The sequence below is a fragment of the Lepidochelys kempii genome, chromosome 2 (assembly GCF_965140285.1).
Source record: "Lepidochelys kempii isolate rLepKem1 chromosome 2, rLepKem1.hap1, whole genome shotgun sequence".
Taxonomy (NCBI): Eukaryota; Metazoa; Chordata; order Testudines; family Cheloniidae; genus Lepidochelys; species Lepidochelys kempii.
Window position 1 is genome coordinate 213,403,605 of NC_136381.1, and position 25,377 is coordinate 213,428,981.

General features: G+C 44.1%; 1 protein-coding gene across 1 annotated transcript in view; it reads right to left on the reverse strand.

Annotated features, from left to right (window-relative positions):
- The window catches only part of HDAC9 (histone deacetylase 9), a 704,858-nt gene that overhangs the window by 556,426 nt on the left and 123,055 nt on the right, over positions 1–25,377 (reverse strand). The window lies entirely within an intron of this gene.

Below are 25,377 nucleotides of genomic sequence, written 5' to 3' on the forward strand. Positions count from 1 at the left end.
GTAAGAAAAACACTAAGTACAGGAACATGAAACACAATTTTGATTATAGTCAACTTTCTCTACCTGAATGAACAGTTGACATTATGTTCCCCCCAAAAGCATTTTAAATGTAGCAGCCTCACACAAATCCATAAGAAACAAGAGCTATTATGCAAAATAGTGGATATGCTAACAATGGCTATACAAAATAAAACCCCAAAATTCAGTCTTGTGACTTTCAGCTCAAGAGAGAAAATGATCATTTTAACCATATTCCACAATGGAAAATAATACTGTGATAGATCTTAGCGTTTATTTTAATTACTTACTACAAATTAGAAGTGATATCCTTGTCAAAATGGTATTTCTTGTCATAAAAATCATTTCAGAAAACACCTACGCGGAAAAGTAGGGCTTGTCTACACATAGAACGCTGCAGTGGTGCAGCTGCTAAGGTTCCCAGTTTTGGTTGGACGTATTCCTGGAGATTTAGTCACATGACATAATTTTTAATTCACGATTAATCTCTAATCCTGGAGGATTGGCAACGCGAGCAGCTGCACTGATGCAGGTGAAGGCACTCTACACCAATGGGAGAGAGCTCTCCCGCCGACATAATAAAACCACCTCTGCAAGAGGCAGTAGGTATGTCGGTGGGAGAAGCTCTCCTGCGAACACAGTGCTGTCCACACCGGTGCTAATCTCGGTGTAATTTATATCGCTTGGGGGTGGTTTATTCACAACCTGTGCAACATAAATTATGCTGACATAAGCTGTAGTGTTGACATCTTTTTTGTCTTTTCTAACTGTAGCAAGGAAATACCAGTATTTAAACGGATGTTGAAAACAATAGGCATATTACTTTAATTGGACCTAATTATTAAATTTACTTGACTGTCCTAAGAGGGAAGTATTGGCCTTTTCTTCATTAATTTTGCCTTCTTGTTTTATTCAATCAGGCATTAAAACTTTAGACTTGATGTCAAGTATGATAACCATTCACTATAAAAAAGGCTGCCACTATAAGCAAGACTGATATTTTTATTTATACAGTCAAAAAAGCTAAACTAAACTACAAGGTTTATGTGCCTCTTAATGGAAATTATAGTTTGCCTTTTGCTGCTTCATAAGCATCTAAGGTCAAGAACCCCGGGAGGTTGCTTTTGGTTCCAAGCGGTATCTCTCTTGGCAGCAAATATGCAAAGCCAGACCAAGTACTTCCTTACACCTTTCAACCCAGGAGTGGAGTCACAGAGCTGGTTTACAACGAACAGTGACATCTGCATAGCTATGTCTCTCAGGGGTCTGAAATATCCACACCCCTGAGGGACATAGTTAAACTAACCTAACCCCCGGTGTTGGCAGCAGTAGGTTGACAGAATAGTTTTTCCTTCAGCCTCGCTACCACCTCTTGAGGGGGTGAATTACATACAGCAACAGGAGAACCCCTCCCGTCACTGTAGTAAGTCTCTACGCTTACGACACTACCTCAACACAGCTGCAGCTGTGCCACTGTAGCATTTTAAGTGTACTGTATAGCCTAGAATCTACCTAGGCTAATACAGATTTATTTGAATTATATTGGTGATTGGTAGGTCTACCACAATGTAATAACTAAGACAATTCTTCCTTGGCTGCTTTGATATGGAAGAAATTTTAAAAGGTCTTCAGGCTCTTCACAGCTGAAAATTTAGAAACAGAATTAGAGAGACAAGGTGGATGAGGCAAATTCTTTTATCAGACCAGCTACTGCTGGTAAGAGAGACAAGCTTTCGAGCTTATATGGAGCTCTTCTTTAGGTCTGGAAAACATACTCAGGGCATATCTACACTACAAAATTAAGTTGACATAACTTACATCAGCATACAGCTACAGCAGTAGTTACATTATTTGTGTGTGTCTATACTTTGTACGCCTGAGGGAATTGCATGCCACTGCGCAATGCAGAATTTGCACAGAATTAATGTACTGTGTGCAGAATTTCATTTTTCTCCACAGAATTGGTGCTGCAGAGCTGCTGGCCACCACTAGGGGCCGCTGGACCCAGCAGAGCCAGGACACTGTCCAGGAGAGCGGGAGGGGGAGCTGCAGCTGTGGTTCCAGGCACATCCTGAAGGAAGGAGGCAATGTGCAGGAAATGCTGTACAAGCCTTGGATCCAGCATCAGGCTGTTTCTTTCTCTGGATCCCTAGGTTCTGGATGGAGGGGGGCAGGAGATGTGGGTGTCTGGGCTGGGGCGGGGGGTGCCCTGCAGCTGGGCTCTTTGGGGGGATGGATGTGCCGGTGTCCGGAATGGGGGTGGATGTAAGTGTCTGGGCTCGGGGGGCAGGGGCACAATTGGGCCCTGGGGAGTATGGAGTGCAGGTGTTTGATAGCAGAGGGGCAGAGTTCTCTCCAAAACATACCCAGCTGACATGTGACACAACCAGACTGAGGCATCCAACAAAAGCATAACAGAGAAACAGGAACTGGATTGTCATAGGGGTTTCTTTAACTCTCTACCCCGGGGAGCATCTTTTGTTGTCTGTATTGTTACAGACATACTTGCTGATAGGTATTTGAAATAAATTACCAAATTAATTGAAACTGCTGTGATTATATTGTGTTATTTTGACAAATAAAGTATGCAGAATTTTGCAGAATTTTAAAATATTGTGCACAGAATTTTAAAGTTTTTGGTGCAGAATTCCCCCAGGACTACCTCCTTCTGTCAGTGATGTACATCCTTACCAGGAGCGCTTGCACAAATTGAATTGTCAGTGTCAGACATCATGGGATTGATTCTAAAAGCCAGCAACAGTCAATGTAAGCAACACAGTGTCTATATAGACACTGAGTTGACCTAAGTACATTGACAATGACTCTACACCTCTCATGGAGGTGGAGTTATTAAGTCAGTGTCATGGGCGAATTATACTGGAGTGAAATTTTAATGTAGACACTTAGGCTATGTCTACACTGCACTTTTGTCGTTAAAACTCTTGTCACTCGGGCGTGAAAAAAACACCCCCTGAAAGACAAAAGTTTTAACAATAAAAAGCACCGGTGTGGACAGCCCCTTGTTGGGGTGATTTTATTTTGTCATCAGGAGAGCTCTCTCCTGGCAACAAAGAGTGGCTACACTGCCTATCTTACAATGGTGCAGCTGTGGTGGCACACTGCACCATTGTAAGGTGTGCAGTGTAGACATACCTTAGAATTAGGTTGATGTAAACTGCCTTGCGTCGACCTAACCTTGTAGCATTGACCAGGGCTCATAGTGTCACAGCTAAATACAAGATGGAACAGATTGTTTAGCCTAAGTACTTAACACATATTTCAAGAGCCCATTCAAGGTGAAGTGGCCCATTAACACCCCTCCAGTCAAAGGGTGGGGGAGAATAAAAGTGAGAGCGGGAGGCAGCTGGGGGGAGTTTGTTAAACAATCTGCTCCACCTTGTATTCAGCAGTCACATAGAGAATGTTTTCCAGAGCTGAAGAAGATCTCTGCAGGAGAGGGTACTGATGTCAAAAGTTGGTTTAACACTTCAACAAACTCTGTTTCCAGGTTCTTAGTCAGTGACTTCCAGTAGTTCAGTGGTCTGACTTTCTTTAAAACTTGGCAGAAAATATGTACTGCTTAATATTACTTTTTGTATTTAATTTAAATTATTTAGGCCTTAAAATGGGTTGTCAAAAGTAATTTAAAACAGATTATTAAAAATAAACCTATATTTTATTTAAATAAAAAAATTAAACAAATTTCAAAGATCCAATTTAAATTAAAAAATTGATTTTTATGCTCAATGGTGTTCGCTTATGAGATCTCCTTTTCCAAGCACCTTTGCAGCCCACTGATGTGAAGCTGTGTGGTGTTGATTTTACCTTTTGTGGCAGGCAGAGTTTGCAAATGGATAGGTTAACCCACACAGAGGCAGAGGTACTAATTTTGGTCTTCTGGGGCCCTACTAGTGTTGCTGGGCATCTGGTTTTCACCTGAAACGCCCGATCGAAAAGGGACCCTGGCGGCTCCAGTCAGCACCTGTGACTGGGCCGCTAAAAGTCCAGTCAGCTGCGCAGCGGGCCTAAGGCAGGCTCCATGCCTTCCCTGGCTCTACGCAGCTCGCAGAGCTGGTGGCATGTCCCCACTCTGGCTCCTAGGCTCTGGGAAAGCCAGGGAGCCCTGTGCGCTGCCACCGCCCTGAGTGCTGGCTCCACAGCTCCCATTGGCCAGGAATCATGGCCAAAGGGAGCTGCAGGGGCGGCACCTGCAGGCAGGGGCAGTGTGCAGAGATGCCTGGCCATGCCTTTGCCTAGGAGCCGCAGAGACGTACTGGCTACATCCAGGGAGCCGCCCAAGGTAAGCACTGCCCAGAGCCTGCACCCACACTCCCTCCCATATCCCAACCCTCTTCCCCAGCTCTGAGCCCCCTCCTGCACTCCAAACCCCTCAGCCCCAGTCCGTAGCCCCCTCCTGCACTCCAAACCCCTCATCCCTGGCCCCACCCCAGAGCCCGCACCCCCAGCCAAAGCCCTCACTCCCTCCTGCCCCTCAACCCCCTGTCCCAGTCTGGTGAAAATGAGCGAGTGAGCAAGGGTGGGGGAGAGTGAGCAATGGAGGGAGGGGGGATGGAGTGATCAGGGATGGGACCTCGGAGAAGGGGCAGGGGTGGGGCCTCAGGGAAGGGGCAAGGGATGGGGCATGGGTTTTCAGTTTTCTGCAATCAGAAAGTTGGCAACCCTAGGCCTTAAACATCGATACTCAGCTAACTACACTGTGTTATGACCTTCTAAAAAAGTAAGTGAAAACTTGTCTTTGTAACAAAAAGAGACTGATTAAGCTTTACTAAGTCATGCCATCTGACTTCAAGGGAAGGCCTTTTTTTTTAATCAGCCAAAGTTTGCTGGTAAAGTACCTCCAGTTGATAGAATGTAGTATTATTAAAATTTAGTATCATTAAACACAGGTCTGTATCCGAGGGCTAAATTAGGCAGAAGTAGTGAATAAACTAAATCTTTAAATGTGATAAGGTCCATTTACACTCCTAGATGAGATTACTTTTCTCTACATTACCCAAAGGTACTTGCAAAACAGAGGGAATATATTATGCTGGTGTTAAGCAGAACTTTTTTTTTAAAGTAGGTCAAATTTTTAAAACAAAACCTTAAAATCTTATGCAGTGTTACCAAGAAAAAAAATCTTGAGAGCTGTACTACCAAGGTGCTAATCACTTTTTAAAATATAAAAAGACTTACTTTTGCATAAACATTAAATGTAACGCTTTGAAATGCATAGTCACACACCTAAGGCTGTTCTTTCACTGTCATTTTAATTTAGTGTTTAATAACCAACTGAGTTTTAATTAACTCCATTGTTTTATTCATTTATATTTCTTGCACTTCACAAAAGACTGATTTGATGTCTGACATGCATATTTTCTGTCATCCAATTGCCCCCTTTCCCAAATAGTCACAAAGGGTTTGGGCGTTGGGACTAGTTTAGTTTTTTGGTGGGAAAGTAATAAGTGTACTTTAGATTCAAGATATTGCTGCCTTGCTTATTTTCATGTACCACATGCACATTGTTCCTGTTAAACGAAGATGGACAAAGCAGTAAAACTAGTAACAAAACGGAGACAGAAATAGCTCCACTGCCAGCGCTCCAGAAAACACAGCTCTAGCTTCAGGTTCCTTGCACACAGAGTGCTGCGCAAACCCAGACGCATGCAAATCTCTTCGTAAGAACATCGTAAGGGCCATCATTCCAATGCCTGGTCAACACCAGGAAATTTACCCATTGCTCACAACATGGCCTGTCTACATTAACCAATTTCAGAGCCATAATTCACCACTGGTGCAATACATTCAGGTTCTGATCCTGCAGCATAGAAGTCATTGAAAAGTTTGCCCTTTACTTCCATTAAAGTAGAATTAAGTCCTTACAAGATGCAGTGTTAACCTCCGGCCTTGCTCCCATGAGTCCTATCTATATTACAGCTACTATTGGTGGGACTCCACCGGTGCTGGATTATGACTATAAACTTCACTAGCATAGACAGGGGTCAGCAGTGGGTACAGCTAAATCAGTTCTGAAAACAGTCAGTTACTTAGGTGAGACAAGACTTATTTTCAGAGAAATTTGATGGAAAGAAGGAGGCAGCATACTGAGAGTGTAGGCGAGATGAAGCACAGGAACAGTTCTAGTGTCTATGTCCCTGTACCATATGAGATTCAGAAGGGAGCAGTGGGAAGTGATAGCCTTAACACTGTCAGTGTATACTTTAAAATTGGACAGGGTGGGAGAACTGAGATCCCAAATCCCTTGTGGTTAGCAATTCAGGAAATATTTAACAAAAAAAGGAATGGGAACAATAGAACTTCTCCAAAATAATCCCTACAGCAGATCTTTTAGAAAAACAACCAACCTTGATTTAAAAATTGTCGGTGATTGAGAATCCACCATGACCCTTGGTGAATTGTTCCAGTGGTTAATTACTATCACCATTAAAAAATATGCCTTATTTCGGTCTGTATTTGACTAGCTTCAACATCCAGCCAATGTGTTATACCTCTCTCTGCTAGATTTGAAGAGCCCATTATTAAATATTGTTCCCCTTCAAGAGGGTACTTAAAGACAGTAATCAAGTCAGCCCTTAACATGCTTTTTGTTAAGATAGACTAAGCTCCTTGAATCTAAGGCCTGGTCTACCCTACGAGTTTAGGTTGAATTTAGCAGCGTTATCTCAATTTAACCCTGCACACGTCCACACGACGAAGCCCTTTTTTTTTTTTTTTTACTTAAAGGGATCTTAAAATTGATTTCTTTACTCCACCCCTGACGATGGGATTAGCACTGAAATCGGCCTTGCCTGGTTGAATTTGGGGTACTGTGGATGCAATTCAAAGGTATTGGCCTCTAGGAGCTATCCCAGAGTGCTCAGTTGTGACCGCTCTGGACAGCGCTCTCAACTCAGATGCACTGGCCAGGTATCCAGAAAAAGACCTGTGAACTTTTGAATCTCATTTCCTGTTTGGCCAGCATGGCGAGCTCACCTGCACAGGTCACCATGCAGAGCTCATCATCACAGGAGACCAGGCAGTCCCAGAATCGCCGAAGAGCTCCAGCGGGGAGACGAATCTGTGCTGGCAGAACTCCATTCAAAAAGATGAAATGCCATAATATTTCAAAAAAGAAAGCTCCAATGGCAGGAAGGACAGAGACTATAACAGGGACCTGCATCAGTGCCTCGTGAAAATTAAGGAACTCAGGCAAGCCTACCAAAAAACCAGAGAGGCAAACGGCCTCTCCGGTTCAGAGCCCCAGACATGATGAGCTGCATGCCATTCTACGGGGTGCAGCCATCACTACCCCAACCCTGTGCTTTGACTCTGTCCAAGGAGTGGGAGGCAACATGGACACGGGTTTTGGGAGTGAGGAAGATGATAATGGTGAGGAGATTGTAGATAGCTCACAACAAGGAAGCGGAGAAACCGGTTTCCCCAACAGCCAGGATCTATTTATCACCCTGGATCTGGACCCAGTAGCCCTCGAACCCACCCAAGGTGGGCTCCCAGACCCTGAAGGCGGAGAAGGGACCTCTGGTGAGTGTACCTTTGTAAATATTATACATGGTTTAAAAGCAAGCGTGTTTAATGATTAATTTGCCCTGACATTCGCTGCCAGTACAGCTACTGGAAAAGTCTGTTAACGTGTCTGGGGATGGAGCGGAAATCCTCCAGGGACATCTCCGCAAAGCTCCCTTGGATGTACTCCCAAAGCCTTTGCAAAAGGTTTCTGGGGAGGGCAGCCTTATTCCGTCCTCCATGATAGGACACTTTACCACACCAGGCCAGTAGCACGTAGTTGGGAATCATTGTAGAACAAAGCATTGCAGCGTATGATCCCAGTGTTTGCTTGCATTCAAACAACATCAGTTCTTTATCTCTCTGTGTTCCCCTCAGGAGAGTGAGATCATTCATGGTCACCTGGTTGAAATAGGGTGGTTTTAGTAAGCAGGCATTCAGAGGTACCTGCTCCTGCTAGGCTCTTTGCCTGTGGCTGAACAGAAATCTTCCCCGCTGTTAGCCACGCGGTGGGGGGAGGGGTGAAGCCATCATCCCAGACAATTATGGGGGGTGGGGGTGGGGGGGGAAGAGTTAGTTGGGTTTCTGCTGCACGTGAACCCGGAAACTGCAGCCCCTCCTTTTAAATTGCCAACCCATTTTTAATGGCCAACCCAACGGCTACATCATATGGGAAATGAGGGCGCTGCTGTTTGAAACCATTTGCACATGAAGGTTAAAGAAGCCAAAAGACTGTGGCTTACCATGGCTGCCTGCAAGCCGAATTCTGTTGCCCAGCCCTGCGTGAGTGATCTCTCACACCAAACCGGCATACCCTCAATAAGAGGCAAAATGCGACCTTGTAATGAAAGCACATGTGTCAAGGTTCCTCCCCCACTCTGAACTCTAGGGTACAGATGTGGGGACCTGCATGAAAAACCTCCTAAGCTTATCTTTACCAGCTTAGGTCAAAAACTTCCCCAAGGTACAAAATATTACACCCGTTATCCTTGGACTGGCCGCTACCACCACCAAACTAATACTGGTTACTGGGGAAGAGCTGTTTGGACGCGTCCTTCCCCCCAAAATACTTCCCAAAACCTTGCACCCCACTTCCTGGACAAGGTTTGGTAAAAAGCCTCACCAATTTGCTTAGGTGACCACAGACCCAAACCCTTGGATCTGAGAACAATGAAAAAGCATTCAGTGTTTTACAAGAAGACTTTTAATAAAAAATAGAAGTAAATAGAAATAAAGAAATTCCCCCTGTAAAATCAGGATGGTAGATATCTTACAGGGTAATTAGATTCAAAAACATAGAAAACCCCTCTAGGCAAAACCTTAAGTTACAAAAAAGATACACAGACAGAAATAGTTATTCTATTCAGCACAATTCTTTTCTCAGCCATTTAAAGAAATCATAATCTAACACATACCTAGCTAGATTACTTACTAAAAGTTCTAAGGCTCCATTCCTGGTCTATCCCTGGCAGAAACCAGCATACAGACAGACACAGACCCTTTGTTTCTCTCCCTCCTCCCAGCTTTTGAAAGTATCTTGTCTCCTCATTGGTCATTTTGGTCAGGTGCCAGCGAGGTTACCTTTAGCTTCTTAACCCTTTACAGGTGAGAGGAGCTTTCCCCTGGCCAGGAGGGATTTCAAAGGGGTTTACCCTTCCCTTTATATTTATGACACGCCCCCCAAATCTCAGCTAGGGTGAAACACTGGCTGGGATTTCTTCCTGGAGCTTTAGGAAAACAGAGTTAATAAGACACATGCATCTCTAAATATACTACCAAGTACATAAAGACTAACAATATTTTCTACATCTCAAGGACGATTTTAACCAGTTGATTCTGGGAAACTTTCACGAGAGAGTGCATCAGTCACTTTGTTAGAAGCTCCTGAGATGTGTTGGATGTCGAAATCAAAATCTTGGAGAGCTAAACTCCACCGAAGAAGTTTTTTGTTAGTTTCTTTGACGGTGTGAAGCCACTTTAGTGCAGCATGGTCGGTTTGCAGGTGGAAACGCCGTCCCCAAACATATGGGCGTAGCTTTTCTAGAGCGTAGACAATGGCATAACATTCTTTTTCAGTGACTGACCAGTTGCTTTCCCTCTCAGACAGTTTTTGCTGAGAAACACTACAGGGTGGAATTCTTGATCAGGTCCTTTCTGCATTAAAACTGCTCCCACACCACGCTCGGATGCATCTGTGGTTACTAGGAACGGTTTGTCAAAGTCTGGGGCCCTTAGTACAGGGTCAGACATGAGTGTCGCTTTAAGCTTGTTAAAGGCCTTCGGACACTTTCCGGTCCACTGAACAGCATTTGGCTGTTTCTTTTTGGTTAGGTCTGTCAGTGGGGCAGCGATTTGGCTGTAGTGCGGTACAAATCGTCTGTAATAACCGGCCAAGCCTAAGAAGGATTGAACCTGTTTCTTTGACTTTGGGACAGGCCACTTTTGGATAGCATCCACTTTGGCCTGTAGGGGGCTGATAGTTCCTTGACCGACCTGGTGTCCAAGGTAAGTTCCTCTGTTTAGGCCTATTTGACACTTCTTAGCCTTAACAGTTAGTCCTGCCTCCCTTATGCGCTCAAGGACTTTTTGTAGATGTTCCAGGTGGTCTGCCCAGGAATCCGAAAATATGGCCACATCGTCAAGGTAGGCAACTGCATATTCTCCTAATCCCGCTAGGAGACCATCTACAAGTCTTTGGAAAGTGGCGGGTGCATTTCGCAGCCCGAAAGGGAGTACATTAAATTCATACAGCTCGAGATGTGTGATGAAGGTTGACCTTTCCTTGGCAGATTCATCTAGCGGTACCTGCCAGTACCCCTTGGTTAAGTCCAAGGTAGAGATGAACTGGGCCCGTCCTAGTTTCTCTAATAGTTCATCTGTGCGTGGCATTGGATAGTTGTCTGGGCAAGTTACAGCATTTAGCTTACGGTAGTCCACACAAAAACGTATTTCCCCATCTGGTTTGGGAACTAGAACCACTGGAGATGCCCATGCACTTTCAGAGGGGCGGATTACACCCATCTGTAATATATCCTGGATCTCCCGTTCTATAGCAGTTTTAGCTTGAGGAGACACCCGGTAAGGTTGGACCCTAATTGGGTGAGCATTACCTGTGTCAATGTGGTAGTGGTATGCCCGTTCAGTCAGTCCTGGGGTGGCTCAGAACGTTGGCGCGTAGCTAGTGCACAGCTCCTGGATCTGCTGTCGCTGCATACGCCCAAGGGTCATGGAGAGGTTCATCTCTTCCACACCACCAGCACATTTCCCTTCGTAGTAAACACCTTCAGGCCACTCAGCGTCGTCTCCTCCCTGGGCTGTAAACTGACAAACCTTTAATTCTCTGGAATAAAAGGGCTTTAGAGAATTAATATGGTACACCTTAGGCTTTCGGTTGGAGGTGGGGAATGCTATGAGATAATTAACAGCTCCCAGGCGCTCCTGGACCGTGAATGGCCCATCCCACGATGCTTCCATTTTATGGGCCTGGAGCGCCCTTAAGACCATGACCTGGTCTCCTACTTTGAAGGAACGCTCTCTGGCATGTTTATCATACCAGGCTTTTTGCTCTTTTTGAGCATCCTGTAAGTTTTCTCTAGCAAGGGCTAAAGAGGTTCGGAGGGTGGTTTGTAGGTTGGTTACAAAGTCCAGAATGTTAGTTCCTGGAGAAGATGTAAATCCCTCCCATTGCTGCTTCACCAACTGCAATGGCCCCTTAACCTCACGGCCATATACAAGTTCAAATGGGGAAAACCCTAAACTGGGATGTGGTACAGCTCTGTAGGCAAAGAGCAACTGCTGCAATACTAGGTCCCAATCATTGGAGTGCTCATTTACGAATTTACGTATCATGGCCCCCAAAGTTCCATTAAACTTCTCCACCATGCCATTTGTTTGATGATGGTAAGGAGTGGCAACCAAGTGATTTACCCCATGAGCTTCCCAAAGGTTTTTCATAGTTCCTGCCAGGAAATTAGTCCCTGCATCTGTGAGGATGTCGGAGGGCCAACCTACCCTGGCAAAAATGTCTGCTAGTGCCTGGCACACACTTTTAGCCCTGGTGTTGCTTAGAGCTACTGCTTCCGGCCATCGGGTGGCAAAATCCATGAAAGTCAGTATGTACTGCTTTCCTCTGGGTGTCTTTTTCGGAAAAGGACCCAGAATATCCACAGCTACTCGCTGAAATGGAACTTCAATGATGGGGAGTGGCTGGAGAGGGGCTTTGACCTGGTCTTGGGGTTTTCCCACTCTTTGGCACACCTCACAAGACTGGACATAGGTAGAAACATCCTTGCCCATTCCCTCCCAGTGGAGTGACCCCCCCAAACGGTCTTTGGTCCTGTTCACCCCAGCATGGCCACTAGGGTGATCGTGGGCTAAGCTCAAGAGCTTGGCCCGGTATTTAGTTGGAACTACCAACTGTCTCTGAGGATGCCAGTCTTCCTGGTGTCCACCAGAAAGAGTTTCCTTGTATAAAAGTCCTCTTTCTACAACAAACCTGGATCGATTAGAAGAGCTGAGAGGCGGTGGGTTGCTCCGTGCCGCCGTCCAAGCTCTCTGGAGGCTTTCATCTGCTTCCTGTTCAGTCTGGAACTGTTCCCTTGATGCTGGAGACATCAGTTCCTCATGGGATTGTGGACCTAGGCTTGGTCCCTCTGGAAGCGATATAGGGGATGGAGCTATTTCTGTTGACTGTGAACCGCACTCCGCTGGTGCACTATGTTGGGATTCAGGCTCCGGCTGAGCCTCTTGTGTAGGGTTATCGGCTGCTGCCAGTTCAGGTTCAGTGGGGCCCTCTGGTGTTGAGGTTGCAAGTCCTGGATTCAGTGCTGGCACGGGGTCTGGTGTTGGTTGTTTGGCTGGTTCCGGTTCTGGGACTGGTTCCGTCTGGGTCTCTGGGACTGGATCCACTACTGCTGTTGTAGACATTGGCCTGGGGTCCGGGTCCATCACCTCTGACTGGGTCCTGATAGAAGTTTCCGGAACAGAGCTAGGCCTCACGGCTTGTTTAGCCTGGCTGCGGGTGACCATTCCCACCCTCTTGGCCTGCTTCACATGATTGGCCAAGTCTTCCCCCAACAGCATGGGGATGGGATAATCATCATAGACTGCAAAAGTCCACATTCCTGACCAGCCCTTGTACTGGACAGGCAACTTGGCTGTAGGCAAATTGAAAGAGTTGGACTTGAAGGGTTGAATCATCACTTGGATCTCTGGGTTGATTAAATTGGGGTCCACCAAGGAAGTATGGATAGCTGACACTTGTGCTCCGATGTCCCTCCACGTGGTGACCTTCTTCCCGCCCACACTCACAGTTTCCCTCCGCTCCAAGGGTATCTGGGAGGTATCTGGGCCTGTGGACCTCTGGTGTGATTCCGGTGCAATGAACTGTAATCTGTTGGGGTTCTTGGGGCAGTTGGCCTTTACATGCCCCAGCTCGTTACACTTAAAACATCGTCCAGCTGACGGGTCACTGGGGCGAGGAGGGTTGCTGGAGAACGGGGTGGTGGGACAATAAGGGGTCTGGAGAGTTCTTTGGGAGGTAGGTGGGGCTTTGGGCGGCCCCCGGTAATAGGGTGTGGTCTGGGGTGGTCCCTTCTGGTCTCCGCTCCAACTGCGACCAGTTTTCTTCTTCTCTGCCACCTCCACCCATCTGGCTCCAATCTCTCCTGCCTCAATTACAGTTTTGGGTTTCCCATCTAGGATGTATCTTTCTATTTCCTCAGGAACACCCTCTAAGAATTGTTCCATTTGCATTAGGAAGGGCAAATTTACTGGAGATTCAACACTTGCTCCTGATATCCAGGCATCCCAATGTTTCACAATGTGGTAGGCATGTCAGGTAAATGACATGTCTGGTTTCCACCTTAGGGCTCGGAACCTCCGACAAGACTGCTCGGGTGTTATCCCCATTCTGACTCTCGCCTTGGATTTAAACAGTTCATACTTGTTCATATGTTCTTTAGGCATTTCAGCTGCCACCTCAGCTAAGGGTCCACTGAGCTGCGGCCTCAGCTCTACCATGTATTGGTCAGTAGAGATGTTGTACCCAAGGCAGGCCCTTTCGAAGTTTTCTAGGAAGGCCTCAGTATCATCGCCTGCCTTGTAGGTGGGGAACTTTCTGGGATGGGAAGTGGTACTTGGAGAAGGATTACTAGGGTTTGTTGGGATATTCTGCTGAGCCTTTATCTTCTCCATCTCCTCCACATACTTCCTCTCTTTTTCCTTCTCCTCCAGTTCTTTGTCCCTCGCTTCCATAGCTCTCCTGTGAGCAGCCGCTTGGTGTTGTTCTGCCTCCCTTTCTTGTTCCTTCTTCAGCTGCATGAGTTCTATCTGTCTTTCATGTTCCCTTTGTCTTTCCTCAGCCTGAAATTTGGCTAATTCGAGCTGTAGTCGAGCCGCGGATTTTGCCATTCTAACCTCTCTGTTTTTACTAACTTTACACCCGAGGTTTAGAAATAAACAAACAAAACTTGGCTGTAAAATTTTGCTGTGCTGGAATAGAATACCTATTCTCTGATAGTGATTGTCAGCCTACAGAAAAAGACAATTCCCTTGTCTCTGCTCTGGGCCCAAATTAAAGTAAAAAACCTCCAACTACTTGGAAACCTGCTTACCCAGCCCAAAGAAAAAGCAAATGGGTAGAACACACACCCCCTATTTACTTTTAGGAAGAAAAGAAAAAAAAACCTCTGGGTTGGAAGACTGTGAATTTCCCTGCAGGAGTTAAGTACCCTGCCTCCAGGCAAAGAAAACCTGCAATTCACAAGATAATCCCCTTTTGTCTCTGCTTGGCCACAAAACAGAGAGAAACCAAGCTGCTTTCAGTTTCAAAGCTGCTTTCTGGACTTCCTAAAAATTCCTTTTTAAAATCTGTATTTCTAGTTCAAAAAATCTCAACTGGATCTCAAAATGATTTCAGGTTAATCCCACCACTGTGCCACCATGTCAAGGTTCCTCCCCCACTCTGAACTCTAGGGTACAGATGTGGGGACCTGCATGAAAAACCTCCTAAGCTTATCTTTACCAGCTTAAGTAAAAAACTTCCCCAAGGTACAAAATATTACACCCGTTATCCTTGGACTGGCCGCTACCACCACCAAACTAATACTGGTTACTGGGGAAGAGCTGTTTGGACGCGTCCTTCCCCCCAAAATACTTCCCAAAACCTTGCACCCCACTTCCTGGACAAGGTTTGGTAAAAAGCCTCACCAATTTGCTTAGGTGACCACAGACCCAAACCCTTGGATCTGAGAACAATGAAAAAGCATTCAGTGTTTTACAAGAAGACTTTTAATAAAAAATAGAAGTAAATAGAAATAAAGAAATTCCCCCTGTAAAATCAGGATGGTAGATATCTTACAGGGTAATTAGATTCAAAAACATAGAAAACCCCTCTAGGCAAAACCTTAAGTTACAAAAAAGATACACAGACAGAAATAGTTATTCTATTCAGCACAATTCTTTTCTCAGCCATTTAAAGAAATCATAATCTAACACATACCTAGCTAGATTACTTACTAAAAGTTCTAAGGCTCCATTCCTGGTCTATCCCTGGCAGAAACCAGCATACAGACAGACACAGACCCTTTGTTTCTCTCCCTCCTCCCAGCTTTTGAAAGTATCTTGTCTCCTCATTGGTCATTTTGGTCAGGTGCCAGCGAGGTTACCTTTAGCTTCTTAACCCTTTACAGGTGAGAGGAGCTTTCCCCTGGCCAGGAGGGATTTCAAAGGGGTTTACCCTTCCCTTTATATTTATGACAACATGTGTTATGTAATGTTAACAGCAAGGTTTACCGTGAAAGAGTGTACCCATTGTTCTATAAAATGTGTCTTTTTAACTACCACTCTCCCTTTTTTTTCCCTCCACCAGCTGCATGTGTTTCTCCTTCCCAGAGGCTAGCGAAGATTAGAAGGCAAAAAATACACACTCGCAATGAAATCTTCTCTGACCTCATGCTGTCCTCCTACACTGACAGAGCACAGAAAAATATGTGGAGGCAAACAATCTCAGAGTGCAGGAAAACACAATATGATCACGAGGAGAGGTGGCGGGCTGAAGATGGTAGGTGGCGTCAGCTAGCTGAAAGAAGGCAGGAGTCAATGCTCAGGCTGCTGGAGGATCAAACTCATATGCTCCAGCGTATGGTTAAGCTGCAGGAAAGGCAGCAGGAGCACAGACCGCCGCTACAGCCCCTGTGTAACCAACCGCCCTCCTCCCCAAGTTCCATAACCTCCTCATCCAGGCACCTAAGAACGCGGTGGGGGGGGCCCTCTGGCAACCCAGCCACTCCACCCCAGAGGATTGCCCAAACAACAGAAGGCTGGCATTCAATAAGTTTTAAAGTTTTAAAGTGCTGCGTGGCCTAGTCCTTCCCTCCTTCCCCCCCTCCCAGGCTACCTTGGCAGTTATCCCCCTATTTATGTGATGAATAAATAAAGAATGCATGAATGTGAAGCAACAATGACTTTATTGCCTCTGCAAGTGGTGATCGAGGGGACGGTGGTTAGCTTACAGGGAAGTAGAGCGAACCAAGAGGGGGTGTTTCATCAAGGAGAAACAAACAAAACTTTCACACTGTAGCCTGGCCATTCCTGAAACTGGTTTTCAAAGCTTCTCTGATGCACACCGTGCCCTCCTGTACTCTTCTAACCGGCCCGGTCATAGAATCATAGAATATCAGGGTTGGAAGGGACCTCAGGAGGTCATCTAGCCCAACCCCCTGCTCAGAGCAGGACCAATCCCCAACTAAATCATCCCAGCCAGGGCTTTGTCAAGCCTGACCTTAAAAATATCTATGGAAGGAGATTCCACCACCTCCCTAGGTAACGCATTCCAGTGTTTCACCACCCTCCTCATGAAAAAGTTTTTCCTAATATCCAACCTGGTGTCTGGCTGCGCATAATCAGTGGCCAGGCGATTTGCCTCAACCTACCACCCCACCATAAATGTCTTCCCCTTACTCTTACAGATATTGTGGAGCGCACAGCAAGCAGTATTAACAATGGGAATATTGGTTTCGCTGAGGTCTAAGCAAGTCAGTAAACTGCACCAGCGTGCTTTTAAATGCCTAAATGCACATTCTACCACCATTCTGCACTTGCTCAGCCTATAGTTGAACAGCTCCTGACTACTGTCCAGGCTGCCTGTGTATGGCTTCATGAGCCATGGCATTAACGGGTAGGCTGGGTCCCCAAGGATAACTGTAGGCATTTCAACATCCCCAACAGTTATTTTCTGGTCTGGAAAGTAAGTCCCTTGCTGCAGCTGTTGAAACAGACCAGAGTTCCTGAAGATGCGAGCGTCATGTACCTTTCCCGGCCATCCCACATTGATGTTGGTGAAACGTCCCTTGTGATCCACCAGTGCTTGCAGCACCATTGAAAAGTACCTCTTTCGGTTTATGTACTCACTGCCTTGGTGCTCCGGTGCCAAGATAAGGATATGGGTTCCGTCTATAGCCCCACCACAGTTAGGGAATCCCATTGCAGCAAAGCCATCCACTATGACCTGCACATTTCCCAGAGTCACTACCCTTGATATCAGCAGTTCAGTGATAGCGTTGGCTACTTGCATCACAGCAGCCCCCACAGTAGATTTGCCCACTCCAAATTGATTCCCGACTGACTGGTAGCTTTCTGGCGTTGCAAGCTTCCAGAGGGCTATCATCACTCACTTCTCAACTGTGAGGGATGCTCTCATCTTGGTATTCTTGCGCTTCAGGGCAGGGGAAAGCAAGTCACAAAGTTCCATGAAAGTGCCCTTACACATGCGAAAGTTGCGCAGCCACTGGGAATCGTCCCAGACCTGCAACACTATGCAGTCCCACCACGCTGTGCTTGTTTCCCGGGTCCAGAATCAACGTTCCACACCATGAACCTGCCCAATTGACACCATAATGTGCACATTGCAGGGGCCCGTACTTTGCGAGAAGTCTATGTCCATGTCCTCATCACTCTCATCACCATCCTGCAGTCGCCTCCTCGTCACCTGGTTTCACTTTTCTTGCAGGTTATGGTTCTGCATATCCTGCTGGATAATGTGCGCGGTATTTATAGTGCTCATAATTGCTGCGGTGATCTGAGCGGCCTCCATGTTCCCAGTGCTATGGCGTCTGCGCTGAAGAAGGCGTGAAACAATTGTCTGCCATTGCTCTGATGGAGGGAGGGGTGCTGACAACATGGCTTACAGGGAATTGAAATCAACAAAGGGGGTGGCTTTGCATCAAGGAGAAACAGAATGGCCCCCTCAAGGATAGAACTCAAACCCCTGGGTTTAGCAGGCCATTGATTTCACGGAGGGAGGGAGGAAGGGGAGAAAATGAATACAAAACAAATCTGATCTATTTCTTGTTTTGATCCACTTCATCTATCTTTATACATCTTGCTGGCAGCAGACGGTGCAGTATGACTGCTGGCCATCATCGTCTCCTGGCTGCTCATTAGAAGACGGTGCAGTACGACAGCTGGCAGGACTGAATCACCATGAGATGAAACTTAAAAGGGAAATGACCTGGCTGAGTCACTCCCAGGTTTGCCCAGGCGCCCCAACCAACCTCACCGAGGTTGGCTAAAAGAGCACCCTGGAGTACGGCGACGATGGCTTCCAGTCATACTGCTACCAGTCTGCTGCCAAAAGGCAATGAGCTGCTGCTGTGTAGCAATGCAGTACCGCATCTGCCAGCACCCAGGAGACATATGGTGACGGTGAGCTGAGCGGGCTCCATGCTTGCTGTGGTATGGTGTCTGCAGGGATAACCCAGGAAAAAAGGTGCGAAACGATTGTCTGCCATTGCTTTCATGGAGGGAGGAAGGGAGGGAGGGAAGGGGGGGCCTGGTGATATGAACCCAGAACCACCTGCAACAATGTTTTTGCCCCATCAGGCATTGGGATTTCTACCCAGAATACAAATGGGCAGTGGAGACTGCAGGAACTGTGGGATAGCTACCCATAGTGCAACACTCTGGAAGACGACACACTCTGCCAACTAAATGCACTTAGAGCATTTGTATGGGGACACACACAGTCGACTGTATAAAAATGCTTTATACAAAACCACCTTCTAAAAATTCAACCTAATTTCATAGTGTAGACATAGCCTAACACTGTAAGGCATGTTTTCGAATTCTTGAAAGTTCTTGTTGCTCTTCTCTGAGCCCTCTCCAATTTATCAACATCCTTCTTGGATTGTGGGCACCAGAACAGGACACAGTATTCCAGCAGCCATCGCACCAGTGCCAAAAACAGAGGTAAAAGGAAAATGATTAGGAAAAGTAACACATTTTCAGTCTATAATGCTAATGTAGAGTTCGAGTCTGGTTCTTCTGAAGTAGGGGCTGGTTTGAAGAGAGAGAAAAAAAAACTTTTTTACCTCAAGTTAATTGATTGCCATTTAACATATTTTTCACAGTGCTAATGTGGACACTTCCCATGTCTTTAATCTGGGCTACAAATTGAGAACTAAGAGCTGGTCTACACTGGGAACTTACACTGGCAACATCCACACCCCTGAGAGATGTAGCTGTGTCGATTCAGCCCCCCCACAACTAGACAGCACTAGGTCGACAGAAGAATTCTCCCATCATCTAGCTACTGCCTCTTGGGGACGTGTAGTAGATCCAGTGGTGGGAGAACCCCTCCCATCAGCGTAGGTAGTGTCTGCACTGAAGCACTACAGCTGCGCTGCTACATCTTTTTGCCCTTTGCCCAAGCCCTTACTAACTAGAGGTAAAAAAGGTCTGGGGTAGATATACCCCAAGTTTTGTCATTGACTTCACCAGGAGCAGGATTGGTCTCTTAATTTAATCTCTACACTAAAAACTCTTAATAGATATGCATTACATATTAGAAAGAGATGGATGAAGGCTTGATCATACACAAAAAAGAATTTTCATAAGATGTGCTTTGTTCCTCCATAGGAAAAAATGGACTTGGAGAGGATGCAATTAATTAAAATTCTTGCTAAAGGACTGTTACATAATGATACTATTTGTACATGTCTAAATTTAACTGTTAATCCAAACCAACTGACTAGATAAAAGGATAATTCCACTTTACACAGTCAAATGCCTTATCATTAACCAGGGAAAACATCACCACAAAATCCTGCCCCCACTAAAATGAGTCAGTGACAAAACTGCCATTGGCTTCAGGGAGTCCAGGAAAAACATCCCCAATCCTGCATTGTCATAGAGTTTAAGCCCAGAAGGGACCACCAGGTCATGTAGTCTAGCCTCCTGTTCATCACAGACCACCACCACCACCCAGCACCACACACTAAACCCAACAACCGAAATTAGAGCATTAAATTAAATTAAATTAAATTAAATTAAATTAAAGCATTGCAGCCCTCAGGAAACTAAACTATTATGTTCCACTGGCAAAAAATAGGAGAGTCTGAGGTGCACCAATGTCCAAGGCCCCTACAACAGTAGGGAAATGATTCAGTGAGATATACCCAGACAATCCTGACAAGTGACCCACACTTCACACTGCAGAGGAAGGGGGTAAAACTCCAAGGTCACTGTCAGTCTGAAGAAAGGAATTCCTTCCCAACCCTACATATGGCAATCAGTTTGATCTTGAGCATGTGAGCATGAACCAGCCAGCCTACCACCTGAGAGGCAGAACATTCTGTGCAACCTCAGAGCACTGGCCCATCCCATCCAGTGTCCCATCTCCAGTGATGGGCATCTCTGAGGCTTTGGATAAACAGACACACACACACACAAATCTTGGCACTAGAAATGGTTGAATATTATTGATAAACATTATTCAGCAAACTTTGCTGTTTTTCTTCAAATGATTTATTTGATGATTTTTTTAAAGTATTAGATCAGCTCTACTGAGCCCTGAAGCTTTTGTTTCACTTATTCTTATCTATATATTTGTAAAGAATTGCATAGCATTTGCAAACTGGGGTGGTGTGAACAAAGTAGTGGCCCTTTGGGTTATACAACCTTAGCAGTCTCCTAAGTTAACAACAGTAATAATAATCACTTGGATATCTAAGATTTGATCATTTTTAAAAGAAAAATAAAATTAAGACTAAATAATAAACTACAGTAACAGGATGGTAAATTACAAAGTAGCAGGATTAATTTCACTTCTGAAGCCAAAAGTAATCATGAAAATGAAATAACAAGAGCTCCAGTGGCAGGCTTGCTTAAGAATATTAAATGAGTAACAAAGCTAAGCACAATTTGAAGATTTCAACAGCACTAAAGGATAGGAAGAGTGAAAATGACTATCAGCATCTGCTGTTTCATTGCAAGATTAAAAGAAATCTGTCCCCAAATACAAAGCTGCTTAAAGCTTTCTGACTAAATTATATGCAGTATATTGCCTGCTCTATCTAATTTTGACTGGAGATACACGAAGTTTGGGAATCATCATTCCCAGAAGTACAATACTTGCACAAAAGAACCAGGAATGGGATTAAAGTGATTAGCCACCACTGATATTTCATGAGTGATACTGTTCTGGAGAGGAGTTCAAGTAACAGGATAAAAACATTGAAGCCTCCACTCTAGAGCAACCTCAAGTAGGTATTTAAAAACACAAACATACACACAACCACTCCTATGATTCACACATCTCAGGATTGGTTTATTGTACAGCACACCTTTTGTTTCCCTAGAATTGGGTAGAGAAAGAGACCCCAAAATGAAATTTATTTGGTCAATCATGCTAGTCAATCCCCAGTGTATTTAACTCTCTCTACTGGCTCTTTGAATGTATATTGCAAGATTACTCTGTTGAAATCACCTTGATTCTCTGGAAGCTTGCTTCCAGCTGTCGAAGTGTTCAGAAAAGCTGCAATATGCAAAATATCTTTTCTAAGCTGCCACTCTACATACTATAAAACACTTAGGGAAATGACACTGGAAAATATAGCTCAGGCACTTCCTTCAGTTCTTACCCTCCAAAAAAAAATTACATTTACACTAAGATACACATAAATTGTGTATGTGACACTTGCATGCAGCCTTACACTCACAATTGCAAGGGAAAAAGAATGAATCGTGGTCACAAACTTGTACCTGTCAAAATGAAGGCCAAGTCTGAAAAGCAGGCCCCATATCTGGGCTTGGAAAAATAGATTTTCCATATCTCAGAAGCAAAAGCATACCAAGAACTTGGTAAGATTCAGAAAGGGAAATTATGTTTATATGGATAACACGAATATCCAGAGTTATAATTAATAACAAAAAATCTGAAAGGGATATTATACCTCATGCTTCAGGGATTAAGCTAATACCTAACTATTAGAGATCAGGATAGGATCTAATGCATGGGGCAGACAAACTTACTAACAGTTCTGATGCCTTCTTCTGAAGCTCCTGGTACTAGACACTGTCAGAGATAGGACATTGGCTCTGATCTAGTACGGCAATTCCTATATTCCAAAAGAGATTAATAGTGAGCTGCCTTAAGGAACAATACTAGGTTCAGTGCTGCTCAATTGATGTATTAATGATGCTGAAGTGGAGGGTGCATACAGTATTGCCAACCTCAACCATGAGGGCTAGAAAACTTTTTATTATTATTATTATTTAAACTAAAAACTCAGATACTCAAATGATTCCAGTTGCGGCTTTGGGAAAAAACAGCAACAGCCAGATCCTTAATTTGGGTAAATCATCATAACTCAACTGAGGTTAATGAAGCTATGACAATTTACAGCATCTAAGGTTCTGACCCCAAATATTGCAGTAGTCGCAACACTGAAGAATGAAGAGTCAAAATCTATTTATGACACACATAATATTTTGAGGGATTAGGAAGAACCATGAAGATTTCCAGAAGGAACTAACAGAAGTAGATAACTGGGCAAAAGAATAATAAAGAAATTCAATGTAGAAATTCAATGAAGAAAATCAAGGTAATGCACATTGGGTTTATCAATCTCCCCTGAAAACAGGCCAGATGAGCCAGCCAGTTTTGATTTGTGTGATAGCTCAGTGTTAAATTATTTTATGACAAGACTGTATGTCTCTCCACTTCACTCAGATGAATGAGACCAATGACCTTAAACAGTAATGCATTCTGCAGCCCCTGCTACTGCATAACTTGTTCACTGTAAGTATTGTTATCACAATGTTTTGTTCCCTTACCTACTGGATTTAAAATGTGCTTCTTTATGGCAGTGCCCTCTAGTGCCATTAATGGTATAGATACTTTATGATTAAGCTTCTGTAATAAAATATTGGTTTATTACAATATAAGAGCCCATTATTCTATAGCTGGCATATAACATTTTGCTCTTGGCTGAAACTTGAATCACAGGTGCCCACGTTTTTTTCTTGGACTAACCATAAACTAACCTGTTTAAATTATTTCCACAATTTTTCAGTGAGAGAACAGCAGGCAAAGCAAGCATGTTTAGTGGTTTCAGATGCTGTTTTACCTTCCTGTACTACATCTGTTTGTTTTCATTAAGTTTCCAGGTGATTTAGTGGAGTGCTTTCACTATTTAAAACAAAAAAGCCAAGTATAATCCAGTCAGTTTTTGTTTTTTTTAAAGTGATCACTCGCAAAAGGAAGAAACTACTTTAAAAAAAAAAAGTAGGAATCTGAGAGGGTGATGAAGTAACCACACAGACTATAGAGCTTAACATCTGTGCTCACATACCAACTGAAGTGACTCCAGGATGGCATTACTGTGGATGATGACTCCTAAAAAGCCATCAGTTTATTTTTTGTCACACATTTTTGAAAAAGCTTTCCCCAGGAACAACACTCATAATTAAATAAAAATACTTGATCATATAAATTGACCCATCCCTGTAAACTAGCAGCCCAGGACAGAACATGCCATTTATTTTGAATTTGTTTGCTTTTTTATAGTTTTGTTTGGGGCTTAGATACTCAGATCACAGGTGCTGTATTAAAAAAAAAACAGCTGAAACTCCATTGTCAATATTTGTGCTTGTGTATTTAGGATCCAATCCAACTCCCACTTAAACCAATTAAATGTAGGATCAGGGCCTTAAATTGCAATGGTCTCCAAATAGTGGGTAAGCCTAATGAGGTAAGTTAAGATTAGAGTTTCAGCCTTAATTATATAAGTCTAAAATAACATTACTTCAATTCAGGTTATTTAGTGCTGGTCTCACCCTCCCAGCTTTAGTAGACAGACAGAAATACACTAGCGCTGTTCAAGTTAGCATGCTAAAAATACCATTGTAGCTGGGGCAGGATGGGTGGCAGCTTGGGTTAGCCACCCAAGTATGTACCCAGGGAATCCAGGTGGGTTGCACTCAGGCAGCTACCTGAGCTGCTACCCATGCTACCCCTGCTTCACTGGTATTTTTAGCACCCATCTGTCTACCCATGCTGGGAAGCATGCTCCCAACTGCCATGTAATCATACCCCCCGAGAATGAAATCCTCATCAACAAGGTACACACCGGGCAGAAGCAGTACTAGTGTGATATATCTCCACCACGGATGGGGTAAGAGGATGGTTCAATATCCATTCCGTGGCCACTGCTTAGACAAGCTACAAGTTTTCAAATTACAATAGAACCTCAGACTTACAAACACCAGAGTTACGAACTGACCGGTCAACCACACACCTCATTTGGAACCAGAAGTAGACAATCAAGCAGAAGCAGAGACCAAAAAAAAAAAAAAAAAGGAAATGCAATACAGTACTGTGTTAAACAAACTACTAAAAAAAATAAGGGGAAAGTTTAAAAAAAGCTTTGATAAGGTAAGGAAATTGTTTCTGTGGTGTTTCATTTAAATTAAGATGTTAAAAACAGCATCTTTCTTCTGCATAGCAAAGTTTCAAAGCTGTATTAAGCCAGTGTTCAGCTGTAAACTTTTGAAAGAACCATAACATTTTGTTCAGAGTTACAAATATTTCAGAGTTATGAACAACCTCCATTCCTGAGGTTCGTAACTCTGAATTTCCACTGTAGCATCAACTGTGGTGATGTTCCCTGCTACATGAACACTTATTTACTAGGAACTGGATTGAGACCACCAAATTAGACCTAGCAAACAGCCACCAAATGGTTACAGGAATAAATGAGGCTGCATTCAACCAAGTGACATGGGGGCAAAGGGCTGCACACAATGAAGTACTAATACTTAACATTTACATACGGATCTACATTTTCAACTCACTGCAAAAAGATCAACTAATCAATTAATCTGTTTATCATTTTCTACTCTCCCCAACTCAGGATTGTCCCCCAACCCCCTCCCCACCTTTTTTTTGTGTGCTCTTAATACTTTGAAGAATAAACAGCATTAAGAAGAATCAGTAGTTAAATATACATTTCCTCATCACCTCGGCAGACAGCGTGACCTCCCTTTAAGTCAACTTGTTATTTTAGCACCTGTATCTATGTGATCTGCATTTTTCTACATAACACAATCCGTTATACTGTATTTCAAATGATTATCCAAAGGCTGCAACTTGTAAAACAAAGTTTTTAACATTGCACTTAATTTCCACTTTAACCTTCACCTTAGATCTTAAATAAAATTAACTTACCAATCCGAGTGTACATTTGTCTCATTTATATAGCTCACAGTGGTTTTGAAAACTAGCAGGGCTCTGCTAATATTATAACTGACCTAAAAAATTACAAGTAACAATGAAGGGAAGTGGTTAGTCAACTAGCTGTTTTTATTACTACTCCCTCCCACTGTAACAGTACCTGCCGTAGACACATCATTCAACTTTCCAACCAAGTTCCTCCTTTTGGTTGTTTTAAAATATAACTAGTTTTCAGGGGGTTATATTCAGTGCAGGTGTTACACGACTATGGCCATGATATGGCAGAAGAAACTAGATATAGACTGTCCAAGCAGTACAAAGCT